The sequence below is a fragment of the Pleurodeles waltl genome, chromosome 2_2, assembly GCF_031143425.1.
Source record: "Pleurodeles waltl isolate 20211129_DDA chromosome 2_2, aPleWal1.hap1.20221129, whole genome shotgun sequence".
NCBI classification, from domain to species: domain Eukaryota; kingdom Metazoa; phylum Chordata; class Amphibia; order Caudata; family Salamandridae; genus Pleurodeles; species Pleurodeles waltl.
In genome coordinates this window covers 739228359-739248267 of record NC_090439.1, presented here as the reverse complement: position 1 = coordinate 739248267, position 19909 = coordinate 739228359, and the positions used below count along the sequence as shown (strand labels likewise).

At 48.4% G+C, this 19909-nt stretch overlaps 1 protein-coding gene across 1 annotated transcript in view; it reads left to right on the top strand.

Moving 5' to 3' along the window:
- TRPA1 (transient receptor potential cation channel subfamily A member 1) overlaps window positions 1-19909 on the top strand; it is a 1042932-nt gene that overhangs the window by 631283 nt on the left and 391740 nt on the right. The window lies entirely within an intron of this gene.

Below are 19909 nucleotides of genomic sequence, written 5' to 3'. Positions count from 1 at the left end.
AAATTACCCCTTGCTGAATTCAGACTTTTGTCTACTTTTCAGAAATGTTGCGGTTTCTGGGATCCAGAGTTGGTTTCATGCCCATTTCTGTCACTGACTGGAAGGAGGCTGAAAGCACAAAAAATCGTAAAAATGGGGTATGTCCCAGTAAAATGCCAAAATTGTGTTGAAAAATTGGGTTTTCTGATTCAAGTCTGCCTGTTCCTGAAAGCTGGGAAGCTGGTGATTTTATCACCGCAAACCCTTTGTTGATGCCCTTTTCAGGGAAAAAACCACAAGCCTTCTTCTGCAGCCCATTTTTCCCATTTTTTTTAAACAAACAAAATGTTCACTGTTTTTTGGCTAATTTCTTGGCCTCCTTCTGGGGAACCCACAAAGTCTGGGTACCTCTAGAATCCCTAGGAAGTTGGAAAAAAAGGACGCAAATTTGGCGTGAGTAGCTTATGTGAACAAAAAGTTATGATGGCCTAAGCGCGAACTGCTCCAAATAGCCAAAAAAAGGCACGGCACAGGAGGGGGAAAAGGCCTGGCAGCGAAGGGGTTAATGTCGTCCATTGGTGATGCAAAAATTTTGTCAACAATTGATTTAGTTAGCACTTATCAAATTCCACTGGATCCGACTTCTAAGCACTACACAGCCTTATAACACCTGGAGGCTTGTTCCAGTACAAAAGGAAGCCATTTGGTTTAGCCTGTGCATCCGCTGTGTTCCAAAGGCAATTATTTAGATTATTATCAAATACAACTGGTGCAAACGTTTTTCAGTATGACATATTGATATTTCGGAAGGATAAAAAGGAACACAATTTCATATTGAGGGAAGTTCTACAACCACTTATGGACAATGGATTAACTGTGAAAGACAAAAATGCAAATTTAGGAAACAACGTGGAATATTTGGGTCATGTAATTTCAGATGATGGCATTCATCCAAAAATTAGCCATGTCAAAGCCATTTGTGATGCTCCAGACCCCAAGAGCAAGGACCAGCTGGTATCCTTCTTAAGGTTGCCAGAATTTTACACGTTTCATTGAAAATTACACATCTAAGGTCAATAATCTTAAAGTGCTATTAAGAAAAATGCAACGTTTTGCTGGGGACTGAGACATACTCAAGAATTTGCACCACTTAAAAAAGAAATTGTAAATGCATCATACCTAAGATCATGTGATGAAGATGCAAATTGTATCATTTCTGTGGATGCTATTTGGTTTGGCATTGGTGCTGTCTTATCCCAAAAAAGAAATAGGAATGAGTGGGTGGATGCATATGCATCCCGTACTCTAACATAAGCAGAGAGGAACTACTCTGTTATTGAAAGGGAATTACTAGCTGCGACTTGGGCTGTGCAATGATTTAGGTTTTATGTGTGGGGTCGCAAACTTAAGATATGTACAGACCACCAACCCTTGGTAAATATCTTGAGTCCTGGAGGTGGGAGAAATCTTACCCCCCCCCCACCCCGGGTTAGCGAGACTGACCTCAAAATTGCAAATGTACCATTATGAGATAATGCACTTGACAGGGAAAGATAATCAGGTGGCGGACAGATGATCACAGTTGCCTTTGACGTATGAGAATTGTGAGGAGTGGATGATGATGAATGTGATGTGGCATTTACGTATGACAATGTGGTATTTATTGAAGATCATGGGATGGAATTAGAGTTTTCCAAGGATAAGTGGATCAAGGAAATGCAAAAAGATGGAATCTTAGCAAAGGTAATGGAATTTCCGATGAAGGGGTGGCCACCTGAGCGGCAGCTTCAAGGAAAATGTAGTACCTTTTGGAAGATTAAGGATGAGTTATCCATATTCAATAACATTGTCTTGAGGGGCGATAAAATCGTACCTCCTTATGGCATACATGAACTTATTGTCAGGTTAGGACATGAAGGACATGGTGGTATAGCAAGTACCAGAAGGAAAATTAAGGAAAGCTTTTGGTGGCTAGGGGTGGATAGTATGGTGTACAGTTGGGTGAGGGACTGCAATGCATGCAAGGCAGGTGACAAGTCTGTTAAGCCAATGGAAGTACCTCTGAAGAATTTCCTGAAGGACCTTCGCAGAAGGTAGCGATTGATTTTATGGGGCCTTTCACCACCTTACCATCCAGAGAGGCGTATGCCATTGTCCTTATTGATTATTATTCTAAGCCAGAAGTTCGTATGGTTGGCAATGTGACCTCAAATGTGGTCTTCGACTTTTTAGAGGATGTGTTTTCCAGGGAAGGCATTCCTAAGACCCTAATAATGGATAATGGTATGTAGCTCACATCTAGTAAAATGAAACTGTCCTTGCAAAATTATAGTGTGAATCACCTAAAGGTCTCATTATATCATCCAGAGGGAAATGGGGAAGTCGAAAAGTTCAGTAGGGTAGTTAAGGAAACTATACAGTTGGCTCTGAAATCTAATCTGCCATGGAAGAAGGCTCTTCAGAGTATGTTACTATCTTATAGAATTACGCCCCATTCAGTGACAGGGAAAACCCTATTTGAGTTATTAAGGGGAAGGAAACCGTCTTCCAAGTTAGTTCCATGGTGGTTAAAGAATAAAAGAAAGGAGCAGGAGTTGCCCAACAGTGTCCTAAAACACCACAGGAAACCTGTGCTAAAACACCAAGGTCATGTGCAGAGTAGAGTCAACAAAAGGAGAAACATGCCGAAACTCATTGCAGGGCAGTATGTACGTGAGATGAACCCTGGGTTCATAGAAAAAGGGGCAGCCTGTTTTTCAAGTCCTATGAAAATAGTGAAGGTAATGGATAGAGCTGTCAAGCTTGAGGATGGCAAGATACATAGGTGGTCATTACAACCCTGGCGGTCGGTGTTAAAGCGGCAGTAAAACCGCCAACAGGCCGGCGGAAAAAATTATGGAATTACGACCGTGGCGGAAACCGCCAACATAGACAGCCACTTTAACACTCGGTCCGCCAAGGCGGTACAAACAAACACTGTGGTGGTAACCGCCAACAGACAGGCGGAAGACAATGTACCGCCCACATTATTACAAGCCACCAATCCGCCACCTTTTCCGGGGCGGATACACCGCGAACAAAAACACGGCTGAAACAGGACTTGGTAGGGAAAACGCTCACCTCCCACGAGGAACCAAGACGCCATGGAACCGGAACTTCAGATTCTTCCAGCCTTTATCTTCCTGCTCCTCTAGCAGGAGCATGAGCGCCGGCGGGGAAGACCACGGTGAGTACTGCACCTACGACATAGGGGAGGGAAAAAACAGTGACACACCCATGCAACACGCAACACTCCCACCCCCACTCTCACCCACGACAACACACACACTATTACATCATGATACATCACAGTTACACCCCCTGGCCCTCCCTGGAAGAATGCAAGGACAAAAGGAAATTAGTTGAATGATTGTAATATATACGAAGACAGTAATCAAAAATATATACATATATTAAGATATTCACACTATAAACAAATATGTATACCAAGAGTACAAGTCCAAGGTATTCCACTATCATAGTCCGTGGACCACTGGACCCAAAAGGCATGGGCGAGGCCCACACTCAATACCCGAACAAGATGGAGAGATCACTGCTGGGGCATAAGATAGAAATAAAACAGGCACCTCAGGGGGAAGGGAGGGGGGCACCTCAGCTGGATGATTGCACGACGCCAGATCCACGAGGGGGCGCCATGCCCACTGTTCAATCCTGGGGAGTGCAAAGCCACAGTCTCTCAAGTCTCTACAGTGGGTGGTTTGCCCACTGATATATCCTGGGGAGTTCCACGCCACAGTCTCTCAAGTCTCTACAGTGGGTGGTTTACCCACTGCTATATCCTGGGGAGTGCAAAGCCACAGTCTCTCAAGTCTCTACAGTGGGTGGTATGCCCACTGTTCAATCCTGGGAAGTGGAAAGCCACAGTCTCTCAAGTCTCTACAGTGGGTGGTTTGCCCACTGTTCAATCCTGGGGAGTGCTAAGCCACAGTCTCTCAAGTGGATAACATTCTCCACTGGTTTCTGGAGGGGGCTTTGTGCCCAGAGTTCTTCATTCTGCCAAGGACTGAGGTAGTGGATGTGAAACTCAGGGGAAAGGAGGGGGGCACCTCAGCTGGATGAGTGCACGACGCCAGATCCACGAGGGGACGCCATGCCCACTGTTCAATCCTGGGGAGTGCAAAGCCACAGTCTCTCAAGTCTCTACAGTGGGTGGTTTGCCCACTGATATATCCTGGGGAGTTCAACGCCACAGTCTCTCAAGTCTCTACAGTGGGTGGTTTGCCCACTGCTATATCCTGGCGAGTGCAAAGCCACAGTCTCTCAAGTCTCTACAGTGGGTGGTATGCCCACTGTTCAATCCTGGGAAGTGGAAAGCCACAGTCTCTCAAGTCTCTACAGTGGGTGGTTTGCCCACTGTTCAATCCTTGGGAGTGCAAAGCCACAGTCTCTCAAGTGGATAACATTCTCCACTGGTTTCTGGAGGGGGCTTTGTGCCCAGAGTTCTTCATTCTGCCAAGGACTGAGATAGTGGATATGAAACTCAGGGGAAAGGAGGGGGGCACCTCAGCTGGATGAGTGCACGACGCCAGATCCACGAGGGGGTGCCATGCCCACTGTTCAATCCTGGGGAGTGCAAAGCCACAGTCTCTCAAGTCTCTACAGTGGGTGGTTTGCCCACTGCTATATCCTGGGGAGTGCAAAGCCACAGTCTCTCAAGTCTCTACAGTGGGTGGTTTGCCCACTGTTCAATCCTGGGAAGTGGAAAGCCACAGTCTCTCAAGTCTCTACAGTGGGTGGTTTGCCCACTGTTCAATCCTGGGGAGTACAAAGCCACAGTCTTTCAAGTGGATAACATTCTCCACTGGTTTCTGGAGGGGGCTTTGTGCCCAGAGTGCTTCATCCTGCCAAGGACTGTGTGAGTGGATGTGATACTCCACTGGTTCTGGAGGGGGCTTTGTGCCCAGAGTTCTTCATTCTGCCAAGGACTGAGGTAGTGGATGTGATACTCCACTGGTTCTGGAGAGGGCTTTGTGCCCAGAGTGCTTCATCCTGCCAAGGACAGAGGTAGTGGATGTGATACTCCACTGGTTCTGGAGGGGGCTTTGTGCCCAGAGTGCTTCATCCTGCCAAGGACAGAGGTAGTGGATGTGATACTCCACTGGTTCTGGAGGGGGCTTTGTGCCCAGAGTGCTTCATCCTGCCAAGGACTGGGGTAGTGGATGCTATTCTCCACTGGTTCTGGAGGGGGGTTTGTGCCCAGAGTGCTTCATCCTGCCCGTGGCGGCCTCATTGGTGCACACTGGCCTGTGGTGCTGCTGGCGGCAGTGTCCTGGGCAGCGGTGCTGCTGGCGGCGCGGTCCTGGGCAGCAGTGCTGCTGGCGGTGGGGTCCTAGGCAGCGGGGCTGGTGGCAGCGGTGTCCTGGGCAGCGGTGCTGCTGGCAACGGTGTCCGAGGCAGTGGGCTGGTGTCGGTCTTGTCCGCCGTGCAGATCTTCCCAGACTTGCCGGTTTTACTGTGCCCCTTCCCTACCTTGGATGGTGGCGCAGCTGTCTCCACACCCCCAACTGTAGCGGCTTTGGTGGCTGATTTCTTGCCCTCTCCCACCGGGCACTGGACAACTTTTTATGCTTTAAGAGGTGGGGGACTGTCCCTGCTCTGGCTCCTTGCCACACTGGCTGCCCTGCTGCCTGGTGCACTCCAGAAGCCTGAGGCACTCCAGAAGCCGGTTACTACTGGCACCACTGGCCCAGCAGATGTTGTGGCTGAGGTGCTGGGGTGGGACCTGGAGAGTCGGGCCCTAGGAGACTGAAGGGGTGGGGGAGGTGAGGGAAAGAGGTCAAGGTTGGACAGGAAAAGTTTCTTAGGAACACTGGAACGGGTAGTTGGAGGGGGTTTGGGAGTGGAGGAAGAGGTAGTGGTTGTAGGAGGTGTACGTTTGGTGACTTTGGGTGAAGGTGCATGGGCTGGAGGCTGTCGTGAGGTGGATGGATGTTGGGTGGGTGTGTGGATGCATTTGTGTACCTTGGGACGTGGCCTCACAAACACACTGGGAGAGAACACAGGGGACGTGTGAATGGTAGTGGGGGTGGTGACTGCACGTGAGCGGGGTGTGGTGGTGGGTGTGCTGGTGATGGACGTAGTGGCTGAGGATGTAGTGCATGCAAGTGTGAGTGGAGACGAGACAGGGAGGGTGGAGGGAGATGAGGAGGAGGGGGACACAGTGGAGGCAGTGGATGTCAGTGTGTCTGCATGTGTGTGATGCTTGCCTGAGTGACTGTGGGATGTGTGGTGCTTATGTTTGCCAGAGCTTCCCTTGTGTGTTGAGGTGTGTGCATGCTGGTCTGATGGTGTGCTTGGGATAGGCTGAGGTACAGGGGTTTGGGTCTGGGTGGAGGAAGTTGGAGGGGGGAGGCTAGAGACAGGGACAATCAGTGCTGAGGCCAGAGTCTGAAAAGCTCGTTGATGGGTTGCCTGACCAGAGTGAATGCCCTCCAGGTATGCATTGGTTTGTTGCAACTGCCTCTCTACACCCTGGATGGCTTTCGAAATGGTGGACTGGCCAACAGTGAGGGACCTGAGGAGGTCAATGGCCTCCTAACTGAGGGCAGCAGTGGTGACAGGGGCTGAGGTGCCTGGGTCGAAGGAGATGCCCACCCTCCTGGCTTCTGGGAAGGCATGCTGGTAGGGGGTGGCAGCTGTACCTGTAGATGCAGGGGGCACAGATGGGCCCACAACCGCAAGAGAGCTCCCATCAGAGGAAGAGTCTGTATCGCTGGTGTCAGCTCCTGTCCCCGCCGTGGTGCTCCCCTCGCCCTCCGTCCCACTGGTAAATTCAGACTCTGTAGTGTAGCCCTCCAGGGCCATGTGGGATGCAGCTCCCTCCTGCTCCGGTGCCACTGCTCCTCCGCCTGATGATGCTAATGCACACAAGAACAGGGAGACCACAAAAAGGGGGGAAGACAGAAGAAAGACATGTTGAGTGCATGCAATACCGCTACCGTTGGCGGACACTACAGACACAGAAGCCCCCTGCACTAAGCTGTGCACTTGGAGTTCCCTATTCAATCCCAGGGACATGGATTACAAGGCTATGCCCGATTGCTGCCCACATGGATGTTACAGGAGCCTGACCAGGTGTAGTTGGCACTGTACACATTTGGGGTGGAATGCCACAGGGCCTGCCGTAAGAAGGGTCCTTGCCTACTAAACTCGCCCTGGCCTAGGGGAACCCACAGCCCACCTCCTCCACCCAGACGCCTACAATGCACGCTGAATCAGCAGAATGAGAGTGTACTCATCCCCTTGTGGCTGCTGTGATGCCCTCAAGCGCCCATTCAACTCCGGATACACTACCTCCAGGATCCTAAACATCAGGAGGGTCATGGTGCGACGGGCCCCCCTCCCACGTTGGAAGGCCATCCCCAGCTGGGCTTCCGCCGTCTTCTTGCTCCGGCGGCGAATGTCCTCCCATCTTTTCCGGCAGTGGGTGCTCCGTGTGTGGTGGACCCCCAGGGTTCGGACTTCCTTGGCGATGGCTCGCCAAATGTCCTTCTTCTGGTGGGCGCTGACCTACAGGAATAGTACAGGGGAAAAAGATAAGTTATTACCGTCCGCACCGTCACAGTAATTGGGCCGCAACCGTACCGCCCCTCCCCCCATCTTTCATCAACACCACTCCACACAGGCATTGCCCATACAGCATGCTCACAGTGTACTTACCTGTTTGTCTGGAGGACCGTAGAGTAGCGTGTACTGGGGGAGTTTCTCCAACTCCTCCGTGCTGAAGGCAGGGGCCCTTCCCCAGACACACGAGCCATTGTCTCTTCCAGACTGAGGTCACAGCAGCACTTGCAGTGTAGGTCCTCTCCTGTCGAAGATCAGGTATCAAGTGATTGAACAGAGAGAAAATGGCGGTCACGTCCACGGTGGTGAGTACCGTCACTGCCAGCGTACATCGCCATTGGCTCCTGGGACCCATAGGGTCCAATGTTAACCAATGCAGGATTGCGCCACGGTCTTTGACCGCCTACCGCGATGGTGTACAATGCCAGCGCAGTTACCTCATATCCCATTGTCCCACTTTACAGGTCAGGCAGCCGCCATTTCATAGGCCCACATGCCATTATTTTGGACTGCGTCACACATATCTAGGCCTTGCCTAAACACTCATACAGGCATATGTCGATTTTCTAATATTTCAGAGTAAGCTGTGTTTACGTACCGCAGAGTTGGTTGACTCTCTGCTCGGTGTTCTCCTCCATAGGTGCCGTCCGCTGGGGCATGTGAGAGATGGCGGCATCCTCCGGTGTACCAACCGCTGGTGGACCTGTCGACAATGGAGGAGCGACATGTGATTATCACCTACAGACTTGATCGTGCCACAGTCCAAGAACTGTGTGCCCATTTGGAGCCAGACCTGATGTCAGCCATCTGCTATCCCACAGGAATCCCCCCTCAAGTGTAGGTGCTGTCAGTACTCCATTTCCTAGCAAGTGGGTCATTTCAAACTACAGTGGCCATTGCATCAGGGATGTCCCAGCCTATGTTTTCCAACGTGTTGTCCAGAGTGTTGTCTGCCCTGCTGAAACACATGCAGAGCTACATCGTTTTCCCTCAGGTGGAGGGTTTGCCTACAGTGAAAGGTGATTTCTATGCCCTGGGACATATCCCCAACATCATAGGTGCCATTGTGGGAGGATTTCCTGAGCAGAGCGAGGGTGTTGGCGCAGTCGTCTATAATTGGATGTTTGAGTAAAGTAAATGCAGAAAATGGTATAGGTGAGTGAAATGGATGTCTAAATAAGGACGGTGGCCATACATGCCTTGTGTCTGAATAAAGTTATAATGTGGTTTGTTTTTGGTTACAAAGGGAGCTGCTACATGAAGAACTGCCTGTAGTAAAGCAAGAGAACTGCCAGTAGTCCATCAGGAATGGATACCCTGTTGCTCATTGTTCAAAGAACAAGACATTTCACAAAAGTCTTGAGGTCCTGCACCTTCTGAAAGATGGTCTTCTCTTCCTCTGATGGTTATGAATGAGGATTTGTCAACTGTTTCAGATGAGCTACCAAAGAAATTGCCCCAGTGAGCAAAAAGTCAATGACATTTTGATCAAATCTACTAGACCACACATGCTCAAATTGTTGACAGACCTGTTGTGGGCTTACCAAGTACATACATGTGTGTGAGGCCTTTCCATTGTTTTCCATTGTATAGCATTCCTGTCGCTCATTTGCTTGCATATTCAAAGGCTTGCCTCGTCCATGTTGTCTGTCCTTGCCCAGGAGCATTGTGTGTCTTACTTTTGGCCTTCTGCTGTTCACATTTGGGGACCTACTTTTTTTCTTTTGATTTTAGGCACTGCTTGAAAGGGAATGCTAGTTCCAGCTGTCTTCCTCGTGTACTTCTCCTAACCCACTCCATCGGCATTGTTTTTTGCTCTCTAGCCGTGTTTCTCCCTGCCACTCTCAATGGTGCACTCATGGTATGTTTCTACCTCTGCGTTGCTTTCTCACCCATGCTTCTCTCCCACCCCCTCCAACGTTCGCTGCACATTGTTCCTCACTGCTGCCCTTTCTTCCACCCCAGCATGCATTGCTCCCTTCAGTCTGCCCTGATTTGCCTCCTCTTATATGAGCCCTCCTTTCGTGCACCTTTCAACCCGCCACCATGGCCCAGCCCTCCGTGTTATTCCACACCACTGGTGCTTCAATTAAGAAATAGATATCTATCTTATCTCATTTTGTAGTTGTGCACATGTGCATGTCCCTACAAAATGTGGCCCCTGTGTCAGTAGCTTCTTAAAAATATATATATATTTTTTTAGCCATGACATCTTTAGGGTTGTCTTACCCCTGACTTTTTGCCTTTTATCCTCCTGTTTTTCTGACAGTCTTTTTGTTGACCTTAGGACTCTGAGCACTTAACCACTGCTGATTACTTCTAAAGTGCATGTATTTCTCACCTAAAACATGGTAATCTTGGTGTAACCACAATTGTCATATTTAATTTACCTATAAGTCCCTTGTAAAGTGGTAAACCTTATACCCAGGACCTATAAATTGCTGCTTGTGGGCCTGCAGCCCCGTTTGTGCCACCCACTTGAATAGCTCTGTAAAAATGGCTCAGACTTGCCACAGCAGAGCCTGTGCGTGCAGTCTCACGGCCACCTTGACTTGGTATCCTGCCAAGTCCAGATTTCCCATTACATTCAAGCCACCCTTAAAGTAGTCCTGGGGAACCCATAGGTCAGGATGCCATAGAAGTAAAAGGCAACACATGTACTTTTAAATCTTCGTGTCCTGGTAATGAAAAACTCCTAAAGTCAATTGTCATTACTGTGTGGACTGCCCCTCTCATAGGCAAGCTTTGGAAATTCCTTATAATACTTTTAAGCTGTAATTCCTTTATCAGAGAGGAGTCGCTGCATCATGTTTAGTACCATTGCAATGGTAGTAATACATCCTATTTACTGGTAAAGTCAGATATATTATTGGGTTTTTCTCTGCGCTCACTGCCCTGTGTGCCAACACGCTACCTCCAGTATACCTCTGGCTTCGGCTAGGTGACAGCTACACTTGTGTATCCCCTTCAGACACCCACAACACAGGATGCTCAGCTGCATGCATCTGCCTACTGATGGCTCTTCCTGGGGAGGAGGTTGGGAAGGGCTCACGTGTACACCTCAAAGGGTAGTGATAGGAGCCCACACAAATGGGCTGATTACCTCGCACTGATAGTCTGGAGCCGAGGCTGACCTGAAAGGGGGACTTATGCACTTCACAAGAACTCTTTGTAGTCTTATGTCATGTTTTGTATTTAAGACACTTGTTCATATTGATTTCTCGTCCAATCCTTCCAATGAATGAATGAATAAATGCTGAAATCTAATTTCACTACCAAGGGAGTATTAATAACCCCTTTCTGATGGTAATTTGTAGATTCTTTCCTACTTATTGCACGAGTGAACACCTCTGCTGCCTAACTAGGGATGGCATGTTAACTACTAACTTTCCGACATAGAACTCCACAAATCAACACACCCCACAACTACTTACATACATACACCTATCGACCATGGAGCAAACTCAATTTGGATCGCTTAGAAACACAACTAATAGCAAACACAGATCTAGATACAATTAATTCTGTACCAAAACTTTGAGTGCCTACAGGAAGCTTTTGATCTCCTAATAACACTCAGAAAAACTAAACACGACAAAAGAAAACCAACACCTTGGAGAAACACAGAACTTAAAAAGATAAAGCAACAAATCAGAAAGTTGCAGCGGACCTGGCTCAAAACAAACAGTCAAGACAAACTGCAGCTACACAAACTTAACAGGATATACAAATCATCAATCAAAAAAACGAAAAGAAAAACTACTCAGATAGAATTCTAAACGCTCAATCTACAACCAAGGAATTTTATAAAATTCTCAATGAATTTAGAAAACCTACATGCATGGAAGGAAGTCATCCCACCACTCAAGATTTCACAAACAAATTGGCAACTCACTACACAACCAAGGCATACACATTGGACTCCTATTTAAAACAGAAGAAAACCATCAGCACCAACCCCTTTACTAAAATACCCTCTAAGAATAAACCATCCCAACCTCTACAGTCCTTCAAACAAATATCCCAGGATGAATTTATGGATTTGGTCAAAGCAAGCAGACCTTCTGGTTGCCCTTCTGACCCTTGCCCACCACAAATCTTCAAGAACATCCTGCTATCTACTTCTACTGCCACACCTGTAAGAAGAATCATCATCAACTCTTTAACTTCAGGAACGTTTCCTGCAGACCTGAAAAAGGCATACATACGACCATTATTAAAGAAAACAAACCTAGACCTGCAAGACCCCAACAACTACAGACCAATCACAAATGGACCTTTCCTGGGCAAATTGATAGAAAGAGCAGCATTCGCCCAGATGTCACAATTCATTGAAGACAATTCTATACTTTCAGACTTCCAAACTGGATTCCGCCCATGAAGAAGCACTGAATCAGCACTCATGGCCATCTGGGACGATCTTAAAAACACAGTCGACCGAAATGGAGTTGCTGCACTACTTCTCTTGGACCTCTCAGCTGCCTTTGATACGATTGACCATGACACCCTAACTCAAAGACTCCACGAAGCCGGCATACAAGGGATTGCTCTCGACTGGATTACTTCCTACCTCCAAAAAAGAGCGAATATCATCCACTCGCCCCCTTCTCGTCCGAACCCTACCTCACAAAAGCAGGGGTCCCCCAAGGGTCAATCATCTCACCTTTGCTTTTCAACATCTACATGATATCTTTACCAGAACTAATCAATGATTTCAATCTCACATGCTACAACTATGCAGATGACACACAAATACTACTTAAATTAGAAGACCCCAAAAACATTGAAAACTCACAAATCTTCAGTTGCCTCAGAGCCGTTGATCAGTGGATGACCTGGAGCCATCTCAAACTAAAACCTCCAAAACAGAAATACTCATGTGGTGACTGGAAAAATTATGACCCTCTGTGCGTCTGGCCTGACGATCTCGGACCACCTCCTCAATTATCCACGGAAGTTAAAAACCTAGGAATCACCATGGATTCCAAGCTAACTATGAATGCCCAAGTAGACAAATTAGCACGCACAAGCTTCATCACCTTAAAGACTTTACAACGCATCTTCCCCCACCTCGGATTTCCACACAAGGTGCAAGCTACTATCTCGCTTGTACTATCCAAACTGGATTATGCCAATAGCCTCTACCATGGATCATCTCTGTTATGAAAAAACTACAACGTATCCAGAATTCCGCAGCCAGGCTACTACTACATATAAAGCCGCAAGCCCACATCTCCCCTGCCTTGAGAGCACTACACTGGTTATCCATTGCCAGAAGATGCACTTTCAAGCTGCTTTGTATCACCCACAAAGCTATACATGGAACAGGACTGCTTTTTATCAGAAAGAAAATTACCAAATACATCCAACAAAGAACCCTCTGCTCAAGACTGGCACCCCGCCTTAGAACACCACCATACAAGAAAGACTATAGGTGGTACATCCTTCTCCGTCCAAGCAGCCAAACTATGGAATTCATTACCCCCAACTATAAGAGCCACAGATAACTTTCTTGTCTTCAGAAAACTACTCAAGAGTTGGCTCTTTCCTTCATAACCACCTTTTTCAAACAACTATGAACTGCATATGCCTATGTGGATAAATATTTTTTCAGATTATATGTATATTTCTATTTATTTATAGTTTCTTTGGAAAATATGTATTGCTACTATGTCATAACAATAAAATACACACACACACTCTTTAAACCTGTCTAAGTATTTTTTACCCATGATTCTAATTATGTATTGTATGTGCATATGTGTGTATTCGTGTGTGTGTGTGTGTGTATGTATGTGTATATGTTGTTTCTGTGTTTGGCATGTTCGTGGATCATTGCATGGCTCCTGGTTTTGGGTTGTTATACTAGATATCTATGAATTCCTGCTCTCATCTTATCACACGTATCTACTCATCACTCTTATGTCATGTCTCTATCAAACTATCCTCCATTCTCACTCTGACTCATCCCAAATCCCTTCTACCACTTTCATCTCCTAAATATCTCTGCCTAAGCTCTTCCCTCCACCTCCACATCTAACTCACCAAACCTCACTCTACCTCTGTGACCTCCCACACAACCCTACTAAATTCTCCTGCATTCATCTCACCCTGCTACTATGCTCTCCCTAACCCTTCCACATACTCTTCCACCTCCGCCCCCCTATATTCATCCCAAGACTCTGGGTTGAGTAAATGAAGGATATACTCCCAATTAACACTTCTGGATTTCTTTCCTCCTCCACCCCTCCATTACTCCAGTCAATCTAACTAACAAACTCTCATATCCGCGGCTCAAATGAACTCATAATAATACTAAAACTGTACTCATTATTAAACGATACTAATCCATCACTAATTCTTGTTGGTTTCCGGAGTAGCGTGCTACTCATCGAAAAGCGCTTTGACGCCTCGTCAGGGGTAGTAAGCGCTATATAAATACAATTACAATACAATACAATTGATGGGACACATGTGGCCTTGGTCCCCCCGCAGGAGCGAACAGGTGTACAGAAACCGGAAGAGTTACCATTCAATGAATGTGCAGATGGTGTGTTTGGCAGACCAGTACATCTCCTATGTGAACGCCAAATTCCCTGGGTCAGTGCATGACGCTTACATCTTGAGAAATAGCAGCATCCCTTATGTGATGGGGCAACTCCAGAAGCACCATGTGTGGCTAGTAGGTGAGGACATGACCCAATACAATGTGAACAGTTGTCTGGGTCTGGGGATGTCCCTATGAGTTAGTGAGTGTCTAACAGTTGTCCCTCGCCATTTGCAGGTCACTCTGGTTACCCCAACCTGTCATGGCTACTGACCCCAGTGAGGAATCCCGGGACAAGGGCAGAGGAACACTACAATGAGGCCCATGGGCGAACTAGGAGGGTTATAGAGAGGACCTTCGGCCTCCTGAAGGCCAGGTTCCGGTGCCGCCATATGGCAGGTGCTTCCCTATTCTACTCACCAAAGAAGGTGTGCCAGATCATTGTGGCCTGCTGTATGCTTCACAACTTGGCTTTCCGACGACAGGTGCCTTTTCTGCAGGAAGATGGTCCAGATGGAGGTGTTGTGGCAGCTGTGGAGCCTCTGGACAGTGAAGACCAGGAAGTAGAAGAAGAGGACATAGACAACAGGAACACAGTGATCCTGCAATACTTCCAGTGAGACACAGGTAAGAAGACAACACTGCCTGCTACATCTGATTTAATTCTACTACCTCTCATCTGTCAATTTCACCCAGTGTATGGTGACTGAGTTGTCACTTTCCCTTACGATTTCACAGATGTGGATCCCACTGTGTGACATCTGCTTTGTTTCTGCATGGACTAGAGCTGTGTGACATAGGTATGTTGACATTACATTTGATATAGCCTTTTGCCACTGTTATTGCAAATACACATTTTCGAAAGCACAGACTGACTCCAGATTGTTTTTTGATTTAAGGGTGTTTATTTAAGTGCTCAATAGTGGAGGGGGTTGTAAAATGGTCAGGGGTGATGGTGGAGGAATGTCGATGGCAGAGTCCAGTCTATTAGTCTCACAGGTGCATTGTCCAAAGGGGCATAGGAAGTGGAGCTGGGGCAGTTTAAGTATGGACAGGGTGACAAAGTGGGACAGAAGGATGACAATCAGGGTGGTCTCATTTCTTGGTGGGGGTCTTGGCATTGTTCTCTGTCTTTGTCCTGGATCTCAGGGACCGTTTGCGTGGTGGTTCTCCATCTGCAGGGGGTGGGGTTCTGGTGTGGTGGTCCCGTGGCGGTGCCTCCTGTCCACTAGCGCCGGCGGAGGTGGTGGGCAGTTCATCGTCCAGGCTAGTGTCAGGGGCCCCTGTTGTGCCACAGTGTCCCTCCTGGTGTTGACGAGTTTCTTTAGCACCCCTACAATGGTGCCCATGGTGGAATTGATGGATTTTAGTTCCTCCCTGCAGCCGCTGGGTCTCCTGAAACTTGTCCAGTACCGTTGCCATCGTCTCCTGGGAATGGTGTTAGGCTCCCATGATGTTGGAGAGGGCCTCGTGGAAAGTGGATTCCCTGGGCCTGTCCTCCCCCTGTTGCACAGCAGCCCTCCCAGTTCCCCTGTGTTCCTGGGCCTCTGTCCCCTGAACCGTGTGCCCACTGCCACTGCCCCCAGGTCCCTAGTGTTGTTGGGGTGGTGGGTTAGCCTGGGTTCCCTGTAGTGGTGGACACACTGCTGATTGACGTGTCCTGGGAACAGAGGTATGGGTCCGCTGGGTGGGTGCTGCGCTGGTGTTTCCAGAGGGGGCAAGCTCTGTAGTTGCCCGGGCCAGTGTCAGGGGAACCGACTGTCCCGAGGCCCCAGATGGGCCGGGCTGGTCATCTAGATCCAGTTGGACAGAGCTGCTGTCATCACTGTGGGCCTCTTCTGTGGGTGAAGTGGACATATCTGGACCCTCCTGTCCGGTGACGTTGGGTAGGGGTCCTGCAGGGGTGTAAAGGCATGATTATTGCATCTGTGTGTGACATGGTGTGCAATGGGTGGGTCACTGTGTACCCCAGTGCTTGCATTCCTGTGTAGGACCTTGTGTGATAATGTTTTAGGGGGGTGTATGGTTATGTATAGTGGCCATACATTGGTGATGGGGGTCCATGCTTTGGTGTTACATGCAGGGCTTGAGTTTGGGATGTTGGGACATACGTGAGGAGTTGGAGTGATGGGGTTGAGGGCGAGGGTGGGGGTATGTGATAGCATGCAGGTGGGTGGGGGATGTAATAGTTAAGATTTGACTTACCAGAGTCCATTCCTCCAGCTACTCCTGCGAGGCCCTCAGGATGCAGCATAGGCAAGACTTGCTCCTCCCATGTTGTTAGTTGTGGGGGAGGAGGTGGGGATTCGCCGCCAGTCCTCTGAACCAATGTGGTGTCTTGAGACCACAGAACGCACCTCCCCCCCGTAGGTCGTTCCACCTCTTCCTGATGTCATCCCTAGTTCTTGGGTGCTGTCCCACTGCGTTGACCCTGTCCACGATTCTTCGCCGTAGCTACATCTTCCTAGCTAAGGTGGTGTAATGCACCTGTGATCCTAATAGCTGTGGTTCTACCCGGATGATTTCCTCCACCATGACCCTGAGCTCCTCATCAGAGAACCTGAGGTGTCTTTGCGGTGCCATGGGGTGGTGTGGGTGATGTATAGGGTGGTGTGTGTTTTGATGTGTGGGGTGATATTTAGAGGTGTGTTGTGTGAGGTGCGTGGATGTTGTGTGAGTGATGGTGTGGAGTGCCTGTGGATTCTAGTTTGTAGATGGTGGTGTCTCTCTCTGGCCCTCGCAATTGTTGACATAAGGGTTTGTGGGTAATGTGGGTGTGTGTTTTATATTGTATTGGGTGTGTGGTGTGTGTATGTGTATCAGGTGTGTGTATTTCTTAATGTCCAATGTGGTAGTGTTTTGTAAATGTGTGTGTATTTTGAGCCCGGCGGTGCGTACCGCCAATGGAATACCGCGGTTGAAAGACCGCTGCGTGGATTCGTGGGTCGTGATAGTGTGGGCGTATTCCTGTTGACATGACGTGGAGGTTTTGTTATCGCCAGTTTATCACTGACCTTTGGTGTGGCGGACTTGTGTGGGTGTCTGGATTTTGGCGGATTCCGAGCTTTGGGTCATAATGACTGTGGCGGAATTCCGTGGCCGCGGCGGTGTTTTGGCGGTCTTCTGCACGGCGGTAAGCAGCTTTTACCACCAATGTTGTAATGACCCCCATAATTTGTGGCATGTGACTCTGTGTGAAGGAGTGATCATGTGTGAAAACGACAATGAAATTGAGGGTTATTTGCTGGGAAGTGATTCGTAGCAGCAACTAGCTGTGGGTCCTGATATTCATTTTGATGTGTGTGCTGGCTCTGGACATAATGCAAACAAGTGTGTTTCGGCCACCGATGGTATACTTCTTCGACAAAGTCAAAGGGAAAAGAAATTACCTGGGCATCTCCAAGAGTTTGTTATGGAACTTTGAGCAATAGTAATGAAATGTGAATATTATGAATCTGGTTAGATGAAGGCATGTAGCTCCCACAAAGTGCAAATTGGTATATTGCTATGTAACATTAATAATTTTGTGTTAGTTAGAGTTTTTTATTTATTTTTTTTGTTTGGGGGGAAGATGTGTGATGATTAGAATGTTGGATAGCTACAATGGGAGAACATTTTTGGGATGGAATGGTCAGGCAAGGAGAATGTTGTTGGCGGCAGTTACTGCGGGCGGTTGCTGGAGGATGTCGAGTTGGCATTGTTCCTTTACGATGAACCTTGTTCTTTATTAAATTGAGTTCAAAACAAATTCATCTTGGTGGAACGTTCTTTTCTCCACAGTTCCTGCCTCCCCTGCCCTGGCTCTAGCCTGGTTGTAGGCAGAATGGCTTCTGTGAAGTTTTTTGTGAAGACAGGGCACAGAATAGTGATTTTCAAGTAGGGCTGTGCCCAGCTCCGCCGCCCCCTTCTGCCAGTCATGGACCATCAAGATACACATGGGGCCAGATGTATGAAAACTGGGGTCTGCGAATCGCAAAATGCAATTTTTAAGAAATCGCTGTTTCCGAGTCGCAATTGGCCATGTAACAAAATTGCGATTCGGAATTATCGATTTCTTAAAAATCGCTATTTGTGGTTTGCGAGGCCCATTTACCGAATCGCAATTTGCATTCTCACAATTTGCGATTTTTTTGCGATTCGGTAAAAAATCGCAAAATGCAAGAAAGTTCGAGAATGCACACCTGGAGGAGCCTGATGACATCACCAGCAGGAAATGAGTCATCCCAGGCAGTTACAGGTGCCACACCCAAACCAGTATCCTGAGTGAGAGCAGCCCAGCCACTGTGAGCAGCACTGTGAAGGAGCAGCATCACCTGAGCCACAATGGAGCCCCAAGGTCCAGGATCTGAGAAGCAGGAGAGGAAGCGCAAACTGAAGTTCAGTGAGGAGGAGCTGGAGGTGTTAACAGAAGAGGTGGTGAGGAGTCATGACTGCCTGTTTGGCAAATCATCCCTCCAGGTGCCAGAGAGTGAGAAGAGAAGACTGGCTTGAGATCCAAAGTAAAATCTGCGTAATTGGAGTGGCACAGCGCTCTGTTGAAGAAATCAAGAAATGTTGGTATGACCTGCGGTCCCGGGCAAAGGAGAGGGTGGCAAGGCGACTTGCAGAGGCCAGGAGCACAGGAGGAGGACCACCAACCGAGCCACCTGCCACACCACTGGAGGACCTGGTGGAATCAACACTCCTACCGGAAGCAGTGACAGGGGTCACAGATATAGACACCTCCGCTCAACCAAGTACCAGCCAAGGTAAGTGCAATGTTGTCATGTGAACCCAATATATGCATGCATTAAAGCCCCTTAGGAATTAGCATGTAATGTGAAGTAGTGTGTGAAGTAGTCCACTCCACATCTTATTAGCAGCACAACAATGCATTATGGGAGTCGTGGTCCACAAACTAGTACAGACAGTGGCATGATAATGTAAGCAAGCATAGTGATACCCAAGGTAACAAAACACACACTACACCATGTAGAGCAGTACCCATAGCTTTATTGCCATTTCTGGACAGAGAATGTAACATACAGAACTGACATGCTGCATATTGTTGTTGCAGGTGGGCCTGGCCCAGCAGCCACAGAAATTGCGTGTGTAGGGGAGACGGACACACAGCTGCCCTCTGACACCAACACCAGTGGGTCCATCAATGTCTCAACTGTGCGCCGCAGGCCCAGGCCATTGCTACTTCCCGACCTCAGTGGTGACTCCGATGTGCAGCAGGAGAGTCCAGGGACACCATCTGCACCTGAGAGGCGCAGCCAGGTACCAGAGGACAGGGGTCATTCAGCACATCGTAGAAGTGCCACAGTGTCCCAACAGCAACTGCAGGAGGCAGCTGAGGGTACATCCCTGTTTGGTGGACTTGAGGCTGCTATGTTGCAGCAACAGCGCCTGCAAAACAGAATACTGAGTCTGGACAGGAACATTAGAGTCCACAACAGACATATGGTTGGCCTGCATCGGAGACTTGACACCCTGAACGAAAATATCAACCAGCTGCGTGAGGGACAGGTGCAGGCTTCCCAGGACACTAGGGAGCTGACCAGTGCAGTGCGTGACCTGTGTGAAGAGCTGAGGCACGAAAGAGTGAGTTGACGCAGACATGAGCACCGTTTTCGCACCATGTTTGCGAACTACTGCAGGTCCTCAAATCGGATGGCCAACTCCACCGCCCTCATCGCCCGTCGTGCTGTGGCGACCCAGGTGGATGCTGCACACACCAGCAGGGATGTGGTCCGGGGCCTTGTCCAAATCACCTAT